Source organism: Enoplosus armatus, chromosome 2, assembly GCF_043641665.1.
Source record: "Enoplosus armatus isolate fEnoArm2 chromosome 2, fEnoArm2.hap1, whole genome shotgun sequence".
In the NCBI taxonomy this organism is placed as follows: Eukaryota; Metazoa; Chordata; class Actinopteri; order Centrarchiformes; family Enoplosidae; genus Enoplosus; species Enoplosus armatus.
Window position 1 is genome coordinate 25,427,030 of NC_092181.1, and position 14,930 is coordinate 25,441,959.

A 14,930-nucleotide genomic window follows, 5' to 3' on the forward strand; every position below is an offset into this window, starting at 1 on the left:
ATTTATAATCACAGAAGAAAGTGACAGTATCTTTTTTTCATTTTCATTATTAAACAGTTATTAATGTGACGTACATCTACTCAGTATACACAACCATAAATATCTGCTCGATGAAAATACAGGAAATCATGCAAATATAACACTTTATTTCATTTGTCATAAGGGACATTTTTTCCACCTCTATACTCTGGATTCTCTTAATAATTACAAGTAGTCATTGCACAGTCCCCGACCGTTCACAGAAAAGTCTCATCCCTCGTTCCCCAGACCCCCCAACAATCCTCGACACATAGAGCGTCAACCCTCTCTTCCCACCCTCCCCTCCACCAAAGAAACATATAGAGATAACAGGCTCAGTAGAAAAACAGTCATTTGTTCCTACAGTTTGTACAAAATTCACAGATTTATCTTGTTTGTTTGCCTTCTTCGTTTAGTTTACACACCGCCTCCCGAACAGGCAACCAAACTGCTGCAAAATCCAGAAATAGATCAAAGTACACAAAATAAAGCAAACGACAATTAACAAAAATGAACATAGGCTGGATAGAAATAGCTACCGCTGCTGATACGGGTCTGTGAACATTACAACACAGCAGTCTGTTAGTGGGGGCAGTACAGTGAAGACAACTGATATTCACGTTTCAGCCTATTGTCTGAATTTCATCCATCTCCTTGCATGTCACACTACGGTGTCATGGTTCCCCTCTGATCTGTCGCTTCGCATTACATGCTAAACTAATAACTGGCACATTAATAAAAGGCTTCATTGACTGTGACTCTGTTATTTTGTAGATGCATCGGTGTTAATGAGTTGTATTTTGCTTCCTGATAATACTGGGTTTATAACAACGAAACTCAACTTGAAGAGAAAAGTACAAGTAGAGAAAAAGCGTTGAAACACAAATATTATCAGTAGAGCTTCATTTTGTCCTTTTAATCTATTGAATGAAAATAGAGAAACTAAAGGCAACAACACATTAAAATAATAATAAATATGATATGTCATACAAAGTTTTTCTGTGTTCACTGGACAAAATCTTTCCATTTGCGTGAAGTTGGGCTTTCACCGATGTTTAGCATAGTTTGGAAAACTTTCTGTAGGTGTGGTCAGCCGTTAACAACAAGCAGAGATTCATAAAGAAAGTTCAGAAAAGCTAAACGTACATCCCACAAAACCTGTTCAAAGCCTCAGAATGAGAGACACAGGACAAACACTAAACTACCTGTCTAAAGGCCACAAAGTGATGTGTTTGTGTACATCACGTGTATATCCTAATGCAGTATTTTCAATATTCTTTAGCCCAAAAAAGGTCTCTAGAAAAGATCAAACCAGAAACTTGACAAAGACAGATTTGAAAAAAACAGTAATAAAACTGAAAGTGTACGGCTGATGTGAGAAGATGTTGGAAAACGATGTCGCTACACAGAAAGTTTCATTTCAAAAATGAAATATCCAAAGTTTGAAAAACACTGACGACACTATTAAATCATTGAACCATTAAACCCCTGCTGACAAAACAATTGCATTTCAACGACTAAATCGTCTGCGTTTATGAAATATATTAAAATATGAATCACAGGAAGCTACATTGAAACAAAGAAGCTTCACAACATTTTGAAATGAAACCTCTCATCTGCAGGCGGTGGTTATGACTGTAAATAATATAAACAAGACTTAACTTCCCACTAATGGTCCCTTGAGGCTGCAATGTTCATCACACTAAACTGGGAAATAAGTTGCACTTAATGGACAACATTTTAATTTTTGTTTACTATTCTTTCAGTGTGTCCTAAAAAGATAAGGTTTCTCCTGAGGGTGGTTTTAGAGGACAGGCAGAAGGGTCATAAAATCATATAGGTTTATCTCCTTGGAAGCATGACTGTAATCAGCTAATTTAATGGCAATCTGCCTACCATGATGACTTATATTACGTACAAATATTTAGGCCAAATCCCTAAGGGTTCATCTTGTGTGGTAATTCAATGGCAATCAGCCCATCTGATTGTGTTTGTTACACTTAAATATTTCATATTTACGGTTAGAGATTTTGTGATTATGATGGCACCAGAGTAAAAGTCACTGAAAACAAAAGGATTTATCCTCTGGGGATCATGAATATAGCAAATGTAATGGCAATCTGGTTTGTAGTTCTCAAAAAATTTGATCTGGACCAGAGAATGATTGACATTCGGATGGACAAACCGATTTAGGCCCTACCGGCTTGAGTAAAAAGCCAACGTAATCTGCCATGGTTACATTTAACTTGTTTCTCTGTCCTTTGCTGTCTTGCATTCAAAAGACAAACACGACCCACAGAGACTTCCTGCCTCTTGTTAACGTTGGACAACAAGTGTCGTGTGATGTCAGAGAAAGGACTCAGGGGTAAAATCAGTATTTTCTTCCCCTCATCTCTGACCATTTCACCTACAGCTCAGTGGATGAACAGACAGCTGAAACATCTGGCCATGTGTCGGATAGTTAACACTGTTCACAGGGAGTCTGAGCTTAATGAAGCCAGACAAACAGCCAACAAGGCATTGAGTAGAGTGTGTATGTGTGTTTATGTGTGTATCTCAATCTCCTTTTGCATGACAACAATGAGAAATGAACTGATCTGTCTCCCATGGCAAGACCACTGCACTGCTCTGTGATGTGTGTGTGTGTGTGTGTGTGTGTGTGTGTTTTATTCCTCAGTGGGAAAGTCTGACACCAGTGTCACTCATATGAGGTCACAACAAAGTCACACTAAAGTGTGTAATAGCCTCCAGGCACATACACAGACTCACACACAAAATGGCTCTCGCATGAAGTTACATACAGTTATCATGATTAGGGCAATTAAACCAAACACGCATGCACACCATTAATATAATGCAACTGTAATATCCCCCCATCGTCCATGCATACACACACACACACACCACCATCATCATTCGGGTTATTAAACATCTGCTAACCCCTCTCTCCTCCCTCCCTCTCTCGCCCCTCTATGCTGCCGGTCACATCTCCAGTTAAAGCAGCACAAACCACATGAGTTGATTTGGTATGTGATTTCTTCCACCAGTGCAAGAAGAAGACATAGGATGAAGGCAGGAAAGCAGGATAGAGGATCGAAATAACAATAATAAATACATGAAGTGGTGGTTAAGTAGAGATACACTATAGTGTTGAGTAAAATCACTTTTGTCAAAGTCAAATTTTGCTCGCTCAAAGCTTTCTTCATTGTTGTTTGACACGTTTCAATAAGCATTGCTGGAAAGTAGGAGCAGCCCAAATTCAATTTCCATGAAACTGGATCGGCCTTTAACAAAAGGACAGATGATTGACAAGTGCTGCGCTTTGCCGAAACACTGACATGAACCTTTCTAATTAACTGGATAAAGATGCCACTTATTGGGCTGGAGGTGGTCGGGATGGATGGTTGGGTACATAAAGAGTTTGACATCCACACCAGAGACTGGAGCTATACGTTAACTGAAAGGGCAGCAAATCAGAAAATGCTCATATGTGTCCTTTTTAGGCAGTGACAACCTATTTTGTTGTTCAGGTATAAATATTTGTCAGTAGTTTGTTTCTCATGGGCTGTAAACAAAAAATATTGCCTTTTAGTTCAAGTCCATGTGGTTGGTTGGATGTTTGCTGTGATAGGCCCCAACTGCAAGTTATAATTTACAGACAGATCAAAACCATAAACTACTGCTTCCACGCAGGATTTGAAAATGAAAGCTGAGCTGAACAGAAACATTACATTTCTGTTAAAAGTTGTTGAAAACAGCAGTACAGTACGCTGGCAGTGATTTGCCTCGAAGGAACAGAAATGGAGTGCAGAGGCAAAAAGAGAGGAAGTGAGGGTGAGGCGGGAGGACGGCTGGAGCGCGACACTGCTGGAGAACGGCAGGGGAGAGCCAACGTCTATCTTGGTCACTGAAAAGGCAGAATTAGCTGTGAATAGCTGGCAGGGAGGGACAGTTCTCCGCTAAGACGAAGGGCAGGAAATGTGTTGATTGGCTCATTCGGCAAATATCACTTCAGAGCGGCTATTGTTGGCCACTAATTGAGATGGGAAGATTGCTTAGCAGCGTGAGAAAATGTGGTGGATTTGAAATCCACCAGCGGGCCACCTGGGGCTATCGCCATGGCAACAGCTGGAGTTGTGGGCTAAAATGACTGACTAGGCTTATATGATTAAGGTTATACAACAGCTCCTGAAACACAATCATGCGATTGAGTTCTGAGAAGCATTTAAGCTTTTTCTTCCGGAGAGGAATCTACAGTGGAGACAGAAATCCTTAAACATGGTGTGCAGTTTGTTTAAAATAACGCAGTCGTAAGAATCATGATTTATAAATCTTAAACCAATAAAGTAAATAAGGAATCTTTTCCCAGGCCAATCGATTGCTTCTAAACCAACACACAACTGAAATGGAACCTGAACATTTTCTCTCCTCTGAGATTGTGTAGCTGCATTTAATATTGGATGAAGCCTCAGACAGATAGATTTATTGTCCCCAAAGTGGAAATTTGTTTCCAGAGTGTGCATCACGTCGCTCCAGAACAAAGAAGGAATTTACATACAACAACATGACGCATAAATACATTTGTACTGAAAACAGTGTGTTGTTGTGGGGGGGGGGGCAGAACTTCTACTAAAACGTGCCTTTTTCCATCAGAGTATTTCCTGTATTTGGAGAAGAGAAAGGTGGTGATCTGAGGATGCGCTGAAGTCGCACGTGGCTGTTTGTCATCTTTATGATACAGCAGCGGGATGACGGTTGGCTGAGGCTATTAAAAATAATAAATCAAATGATTTTCACCAAATAGATGATTATTCCAATAATAACAAAGATGTCACACCCCCTCGGTTTGCGCCGCACGTCAATTTCTCACAATTTCACGTTTACTCGCAGCAAGCCGGTGTTCACCCGCATGTTTCCGAACACATTTCAGACAGCATCGTCACTGGCGACACGCGTGGCTTTCTGTTATGCTAACTGTCACGTTGCTGAAACTTAATTTCACACGTTGTCAGCGGGAGAGGTAACAGTGAGGACACATCACCAGTGGAGAGCTGAGATCACATTCTAACAGGTGACAGCTGTGACTGACACAACTGTTAATGATGACTGAAACAGCTGGGCCAATTTACTTTGATTTCACAATACAATGAGTTCACTTCACTTTGCATATACTGAACTTCACGTCTCTGTTTTTCCTTGTTGTGTTTTTACCATGTCTGTTGATAGGTACATATCTTACTGTGTCAGTAAGCCAAGTACTTTTAGCCACAGGGTCTGTTTGTGTCATTGTCTTTAGTGGTCAGTGTGCATCGTGTTTTCAAAACATTACTCAGCTATCTCTCTCCTGCCCCTTAACAACCTGTATTGATGGATCGGCCCGCAGTCCACAGCATGCCGCCCTGCGGTTTTGTCAGCGTTTACTCTCTCGAGCCTCTTCATCCCGCCCTCTCTTTCTCTCTCCCTCTGTTCATTTAGTCCAATCTGGGTAAGTGGCTCTCGAAACAAGCCTCGTGTCGGGATGGAGGGGACGATCATTGATCAACTGAAACGCCCACACACACTCGTAAAAAGGAGGAAGCTTGGGATGCACGCACACACTGTGACATGCACATGACACACACTAACTAAGATACTGCATGTGCACAAGCAATAAAGAGCACACGGCACTATATTATTTTGTATACGCTCATAAATTAGCACATGGAAACGTGTCAGTTTATATGGCCGTATAAGACCAAATTGTATCCATGATCAGTCCACGTGTTGCTGTTGGACACACACAGTTCCCTCATCCCCTCTAGAGATGCCAGGCGCATTCTGATGAAACTCCAGGAACATGGTGTCATTTCAGGGAGGTGGGGGTAGCCAGAGGGAGAGAAATGGGATGAGAGATTCAGAGAGTTACAGAGACGAGGAGAAAGAGAGATGGGAGGGGCGTTTCGAAAAAAAAAAAGAAAAGGGGGAGAGGTTGATGCTCGTCCAAGCAGTGCTCAGAACCGTTTCAGGAAAATCTCATTCCATCTGTCTCCAAATAACTGTCCTGCTCTCTCTCACTCTTTCTCTCTCTTCTGCTTTCTGCCTTCACCCACCACCTCTCTGCATGCTAAGTGTACTATTCTGCCCGGAGCACGACAAGCTGCCTCTATCATATTTCATAATACGCTACACGCTTTTCCTTTTTGGGATTCTTCCTTTCCCGTCTGTCCGTCTTTGACACTCATCTTTGTCCTTCCTCCTGCTGTGCAGTAGAACTCAATTTAAATGATTCATTTGTGGAATCGGTGTAATCTCATTGCTGCACACATAAATCCAACTGTTATTGACCCTCCATTCAACTCATGTAAGACAGCAAACAAGTTGATCCCTGAAATGCCAAACTGAGCGTTGGGATTAGTAAGTGAGTAAGTACTGAAAAGCACATTACTGTAATGCATTACTGTCTAACATTGATGTGCCACCTCTATGGTTAAGGTTTGGTTAAGTAACTTAAACTGCAGCCAGTGACTGTTGCACTTTAGCCATAAAGCGATCACTTGTATGTCTCCCTGGATTGTCTCTTCGTAAAGTTTGACTTTCTGTCTGTGGTATTTATCCAGAGAAAACCTGCACAGAACTGTCTTTCATAACCTTTGTGTAGATAGAGAGCAGCAAAATGGACATTGATTTATATGAAAATGTCACAGCTACTTGAATGTTTCAACCTCTCTAGTCGTTGATGGCATCCAAAGGGGAATGACATCAATGATAAGGGATAGCAGGGAAGATGACCTGCCAAAAAAGTCAATCTCACAACATTCAAAGTTCATGGTGTGCTCCTCAGCCCCATTGAGGAAACAAGATACTCACATATGTCCTCAATCCTTTAACTACCCGCCACCCATCCTCCTCTACTCTGCTTTGTTCGTTATATTCATCTATTGCAGATTGCTGTGCTCTGCTATCTTCCTACACAGAAGTTATGAAAACAGAATTGTCGGTCTTGATGCAGCCTCTGTTCGCCTACTTCCTGTCTGTAATCATCTCCAAAAAGATATCCAACAGGATATCCATAAAGTCGTCTCTGCGCGATCCTCCAGTCATTTCTCTTGCTGATTTTCTTTGCCCCATCCTCTCATCCACCCTCTCTGCCTCCGTTATCTTACAAGAGCAATTCCTAAGGGTGCAGCCCTGACTCTGATGCTACTCTTTTACTGTCTTCGTTTTTTGCAATCAATCATTCTGTCCTTCTCAACTCTGTCCCCCTCTCATTTTCCTTTTAGCTATTGTTCTATCAAATTCTCTTCACCTTCCCTCTGTCTTCTTCCTCACTCCTTTGTCATTACCTCTTCATTTCCACTTCCATCTCTCTCGCAGACCTTATCTTCCGTTCCCTTTGCCTTCAGGATGCTATACACACAGTTAGTTTTCTTTGATCTAAACTACAGTAGAAAAGTTGACTCTTCTTGAAGTTTTGTATTTGATCTGTTACAAGCAAACCAGGGCTTGTAAAAAGTTTTAGGGGCTCTCGTAGCCCATTTACTGGGTAATGTTTTGTTCTCTCCACACATACAGGTATTGGGTGCCACCTGAATTTGAATGGCATTCTCCGTTATGCGGATGCCATATTACAGGGCTAAAACAGAATTGCTTGTCAGATCACCGGACGGCATCTGGGATCCCCTCCCGCCTCATCTATCCGACATCAGAATTTGGGGGATTATGTCTGACAGTTTTGTAACTTTCCGAAACCAACAATTCAACGAGAACGTCCATGTCACCCAGTGATGTACCACTTCTCTCTCAAGCTCTTATCACTCAAATGAGAGTAACACCGTGAATGCCTCGGAGGAGAGACACTCTAAACCTGTTCTGAATGGACACACTCTGAGGATAATGGGGCACAGATTAAACACTTTTGCCTTTAGACGTCGTTGGACGACACTTGTGTTCGTACTTAAGTACATGAATGTTTCAAAAATACCCCGGTCTTCCATCCTCCGCTATGCTGTCATTAATCTCTTCTCCACTTTACCCTTTTCTTTTCAGCTTCTTTTCCTTTCCTTGTCCAACTCTCTAACCCACCATCAGTGGACGTTCTGTACCCTTACCCTAACCGTTCTTTCTTTCTCCATCCGGGTTTCAATCTAAATGCCTCTTCTCTCTATCTCGTCCTCTTCCTCTCAGCCTATCCAACAATATCTGTGGTTTCTCTCCTTTCTGTTTTGTGTCCCAACCCCTTCTTCTGTTTACTCCAATATTAACATTTCCTCCTTTCCTAGTGAGAAGATGTAATAAAATTAAGGGAGTGAGAAAGGCAGAAAGACAGCAAGCCTTACAGCATTTAACAGCATCGCTCAAGGAAAACCTTGCTTGTGTGTGCTGGTGTATATTGGTACACCAAGTGTTTAACACACTACGTGCTCAGTCTGCTATCCCCCTCAGTAAGCCAAGAACACGAGTCTTGGGGGCTTAACGTCCTCCCTCTGAGCTCGAGCTAAAAGGTTTTATTGAGCTTTTATCTGGCCACAAAGTAACACTGGGCTGTGCGAGACAACTGTATCTTTAATAAGCGATGTGAGGGACATGAAGCGATGATTCATTTTCAACAAGTGGGGACTTGAGATCAGCTTAGTGGTCATGGCAGGACGGGGGTAGACTCAAGACAACAAGACAAGGTGGCACAACAAGACACTCTTAGTGCACACTGGTCTAGACGCTGGTTAAAAAGACAGGTGTACTGTATTCCACTTTTAATCACGTGGTTTATACATGACAGAATTGCCAGTATATTGCTTTTGCGTTTAATCAGGCAGGTCTGCACATTAGAGGGTTGTAAAAAAAAAAAAGACAGTGTGTGGGTTTGAGAGAAGACAGATGTATACCTTTGCCCATCCAAAGACATAGCTATTTAAATCAGAGCCCTGTTCAAAGAAAAAGCTTCAGTGATGTTGCGTTGTTTTTCACAGTGCATCTTTGATGAAAGTCAGCACAGCACATGAACACGAAGACTGTCTTATCAAATCAAATGATTCAAAGCTCGGTTGTCAGAGGAGCATGCAGATAATGTCTCTAACCGCAGCTGATGGGGATGACATCACTGCCTAGAGGCTACAATTTTCTAGAAAATTGTACGAATTAGCCTTCGACTGTAAAAATAATGATGTTCACATTTCATCGCACGGAAACAGATTTCAACAAGGCAGGATCCCCAGGGCATGAAATGTTTGATGTTTACCTCTTTGAGGTTCTGATCTGACATTTTCATGGCTGTCCAGACAGGTCGACACCAGACAGGCAGAAGAAAATCTCAGATCAGATATTCTTAGCTCATATGGAACTTTTTTAAAGCGTGCCCCTTGTAATAATGGTGAATATGACGCCTGCTCTACATGTCTTGTTCATGGTCAAGGGGGGATGTCGCGTCACACTTTTGTCCCACAAGAGGCAACATCTACTACTTTTACCTTCGTAAAAATTAATGCACTTCCCTTTGTTTTCTATCTTTCTATGTAACCCCTCCTTATTGTTGTCCTCGCCCTCTATCTCCACTCCGATCCATTCTTCTCATGTCATCCAATTGATAGATGCTGGTGTAGAAAGGTCATTGAATTATTAGATGTGTGCGTGTGCACCAGTAGGTACACATAAACTGTACAGTATAAGTGTGTGTGTGTGTGTGCCTGCATCCCGCGGCAATATCCACCATCCTGTACTTTCCCTGCCACGGCGGCAGAAGGCAATTAATGAGAGCCTGTGTTCTTATCTGCTACCTAGCAACCTTGACTGTTCCGCCCGTCGCCACCGGCAACAACTGCTGCTGCCTGTAATCGATTGCTCTGCAACCGGGACCCACGGCGTGACATCACACTGAACCACTGACCCACGGCGCTGTGAGAGGCGGAGAAGTAAAATGTCTACAACTACAATATCTTTCTGTAATCAACAGATATGATGTCTTGATATTTTCAGCTACAGTGGAGTTTGGTAGCAGAGAAAACAAAGAACATTTAATGATTTTACTGTAAAACGTTAACAGTAAATGTCAGTGCCTATAACCTAAGAGCAAGGGCCTCTTTTAAGAGCCGCCATTTTACACAAACGTTCAACAGCAGGGTTTCTGAAGCGTTTTACAACCGAGGCAGGTCTCCTCGCCTGAAATAAAAGCTGCTTTCATAACGTCAGAAGGAATTATTGTACTTTCATAAGATAAAATTAACCTTCAGTGAAAAATTAGCCAGGCACGAGATCACACAGCAGAAGCCATATGTTTAATAAGCGGAGCAACTGCTTAGACCATAATATAGTAACTAAATTGATCTTGAGACAAGATGTGTCAAGATCTTTGAGACTCAGCTCATCAGATAACAGTGATTGATTGATCATACTATACATTCACTAACCACTTCTGCTAACACATTTCCTGCGGGGAACCCTGCAAAACCATATGGAGAAAAGGATATCATAGAAAAGAGAGGAGATTGCAGATCGCAGGGCATTTTGAATAAAGGAAAACTCACTTTCTTTCAACTGGAACCAGCTCTCATTGCTTTCCGTTTCTATCAACACAGCCATTGCTGCTTCCACTTACACATCTTGTGAGTACCAAGTGAAAACAAGTGCAGGCAATTTCTGTGATGGGTGTAAAAGTATTACAGGGAAATAAAGGAAATTGCTAAGACACATTGATGAGACACATTTAGGGAAAGAGAGTGCACCAAGAAATGAAGAGATAAAATGGTATCTACTAAATGTAACAGACTCAAGGCTATCCAAGGAATATCAGTAAAGTCAAACCCTACAAAGAGATATGCGCAAAATTCAGCAAATACAGGACAGTCACAGCATTCCTCTGCTGCACAACAACCTGCTTCCTAGACCCTGACAACTGCTTGGTCTGTGGCTTCCTTCCACCACTCTCTCTATTTAGATACCTGTTATTAAATGTGCAGCGTTTGTTCGCCCCAGGGAGCGACCAAAAGCATAAACGCATTTCCCTCGGATCATGTTCCAGAGTTAGTAATTGCCAAAGCAATTGTTATTTAAGTGATGCCCGAGGAACAAGGGGTGGTGTACTGCTGTTTTCCGCTATTGTTAATATTTTAATGCGCTGCGCTAAATTCTGCTGGGACTGAATAACCTCGTTGTTGTCAGACAACTGGATAATACTGACTTTTTGTTGGTATTTTGGGATGTATCCGAAGTTTCCGCCTCCTGGATACCCCTCTAGCTAACAGGGATTTGTATGGGAATTGTTTCTTTTTCATGTTGCTATTATTTTACCTGTATGTACAACAGAACAAACAAGGCATTGTTACTCAAAGAAAGAACACTATAGCTATATTTTTCTTGTTGTCAAAGATCCCATCAAAAGACCAAAACCAACAATCAATTGGTATTTCTAATTTCTAAGTATTGTCTATGTGGCCAAAGTCTGATAGAGCTAATTCCTCTGTACCATAGACCTCCATTGTTGTCTGGGAACTATTTGAACCGCACTTTTGCACTGGATGACATGTTTCTTCACCGTGATGAACATTGTAGTTTATTTTGTTTTGATCACACACACACAGTCCTGCTGACTTGAATACTCACTGGAGCACCAGTCCCTAAATACACTAAAAAAAACTGCAGTGTCCAGGTGTTTAAGGACATTGTCCTCTTCTACAAATGGAAGTTTATATCTGTGATCTGGATTAATGTCGTCATCTTCTGCTTTGAGAGCCATAGACAGGGTAGGAAGTAGAAAAGTAAGACTGACTAACACATTGTTGGTTTTGATCTCTTCGTGGGATTGGCTGGCAACAAAAATACAGAATAACACTATCCTTTAAATGTATATTTTTATGGTAGCTGAATTCCTGAGCTGCACAGCACAGCCACAGTCTGACCGATGTGCAGGTGCATCAGAGATGTTTTCAGCTTCAGTGCCTTGTTCAAGGATGTTTTTGACAGTCAGCTCCCAGCCAGCCAGTCAGAGTGCAGACTCTATGTACAATTGTGCCTCTCATGCATTGCTGTGTGTCAAGGTCATTCACACAAAGGGATTTAGCAGTGGGAGATTACGACCTATGGAGCATCTAGCAGCACAGACAGTACCGCGTTACAGTTGGCACTTTGTGGACTTGTGTCGAAGCCTCATGGTACCAGATAAGCTTCTCTAAACCCTCATCATTTTGTCTCACCATACTTTCTTTTCTTTTAATTACTGTTTGTCTTCTTCAGTCTCTTCCTTCTCTCTTTCTCTCCTCTGTTCCTCTTTTTCTCTCGATCCTACTGAGCCTAAAGTCAGTAAAAAGCTGTGATGGAGTCACTTCAACACAAGGGTTTAAAAGGCAAAATTCAAAGCCTCCCCTTTACTTAACCCAGGAAACATTTAGTTTGCCCCTTCCCCCTGCTGTAGGGCAGGAGTTCTGGCAACTGGCACACCAGGCTAGTTGTCAGAGTGCAAGCTAACCTGTTGCGCTAATGCTAATCAGGCAACAAGGGGCAGGAGGGGCAGGCGTGAAAGTATTACAGAAAGGGAATTCGCTCAACCAGGAGGCTGAAGAGATGACGGTGATGTGTACCGGAGGAGTGTAAGTCTGTGTGGTGCATGCATGAATAAGCATAGAATTATAGTATAAGAGACGATATTCCTGTGTTGGTGTGTGTGCAAGTGTGGCAGTGTGTAATTACAATCAGTGCTTATGTGAGACATAAAATCCATGTGTTAGGCTGATTGTTTGCATTCTGTGTGCGTACGTGAGAATGAAAAGTGTGTATGAAATAGGGCAGCATGCAATTACAAGCTATGCTTGTGTGACAGAGCGAGAGAGTGTGTGTGCGTCTCTGTGTGAGAGTGACAGTGAGCGAGTCAATGAGCACAGCCTTATTGGAGAACCCTGCAGACTGAAAGGCAGATTAATTGAAAATGCTTCAGATACACAGCTCAGCTGTCACTCCCTCGATAGAACGGACCTTCATAACAAAATCCCTCAAACACACACACACACATTATGAACGACTACATTATGCTGCCCAGTCTCATGTTAAGGACGCACTCATGCAGAGCTGCACTGTCAGACACGACAGGTTACATGAAAGCAGATGAAATACGCATACACACAAACATACAGTTACACACACACAGAAAAGTACACAAGCACTAACAAAAAAAAAAACACACACTCATACATGTACAGGACAAAACTAATTCCTGCCAGTTCAATTTTCCAAAAAGGACACACTCATTTCCCGCAGTTTTCTTTTCTCTGCCTCCCCTTAACAGGGACTGAAAATCAAGGTCCTTGAAAAGGCCAGCGGTGACAGGCATATTATCAGCTCTTCAACACAGCTCTCAGGGTGTGTGTGTGTGGATGGATGTGCCTGTATCTGTAAAGCTGAAGCCGAAAAAGATTTGACTGACCAAAAACTGAATCTAATACTAAAAACTCACATATAAATGCAGTTTTATTAGTTGATTTAAAATTGTGCTCTCAGTTAATCGTATCAAATCGAGCGAAGTGTCTGCAAAGCAACGGGCTTCTTCAGTTTTGTGGAAGTGTTTTGAATGTATGTGACTACTACGAGTTGTAATTTTAAAGTCAGACAGATCAGAAGGACCCATGGGAACTCCAAGTGTGACACTCACAAGAAGCAATTTCATTCCAACGTGCACAAAGATAACAAACTAGAACAGATCAGAACAGAGAACTATAACATTAAAAATACAAACAGTTGAGAAAAGGAATGCATAAATTATACATTGACCTGTAAATATATATATTTATATATATATATATATATATAAAAAAAAAAAGATACATAGGCTGTTAGGCCTGTAAAGACAGTAAGTTAATTTCTACAGATGTTTGGTTCCACTCCGCCGTCACATAAAACTCGCCATTTTGGCACTTTTTAAGACCATTTGTGTCTGTAAACGTGGATAGAAATATTTAGTCCATATTTTGTGTGGGCAGGTGCGAATATGAAATGTTTTGTGTGTGTGGGAAGGTGTTAGTGTGTATAAGTGTGTGTGTGTGTGTGTGTGTGTGTGTGTGTGTGTATGGTCAATTATGCGTGGGAAGGTATATGTTGTGTGTGTATTCTCACATTTCATGTCCATATAGTGTAACTCTACTCTATTCAAACACGTACAGTATATTCATTGATTCTCTACATTAGTGTTTGTGCGTGTGTGATTGTGTGAGAGTGTGTGTTTGTCACAGTTGGCCACCGGTAGAAACTTCTCCACTTTTGTTGTGTGTTGGGTTCACAAGGGAACTCCCTTGGTCAGTCTTTCTCATTCGGTTGACAAGGAGTCAAATGATCAACGGATCAGGTGAACCCACAAATGAATCAGCATATTAACGACTCAACCTCAACAGCAGACAGACAGCATTGTTTGCAATCCACAATCCTGCTTCCTCTTTAGAGCCAGTAAAAACAGCCAGGGCACAGGGGTTGAATTCCCTGTGTAGCTTTCAGTTAGAGACAAACATGTCGCTCAGGGGCAGAGCGTCTCTGAATTTCTTTAGGCAGAGCCAAAGAGCAATAGAGAGGTTACAGAGTGGTTAAAATCTAAATTACAGTGTAGGAAATACTCAATGAGCTCATACCTCTGCCAAGGCTGTGTAATACTCAAAATCTGATTCCAAAATTCTTTTATGAGGATTTCCATTGGGATAACAGAGTCTGGACCCAAATCTCAGCAAAATCAGTTTTTTCATTCAAGTGCTGTGAAGAAATATGTTTGAAAATAATACAAATGATTAAAAATTGCTCATATGTTAATATTAAATTGTTAAACAAATCCGCCAAAAAGCAATCACATGTTCCCCGGCCCATGGCCCAACCTTCCACCAAATTTCACTATAATCTGTGAACAAGTTTTTGATACGTCGATATGAAGTCAAACACAAAAAGAAACAGAACTGAAAGCATATGCTCCTTGG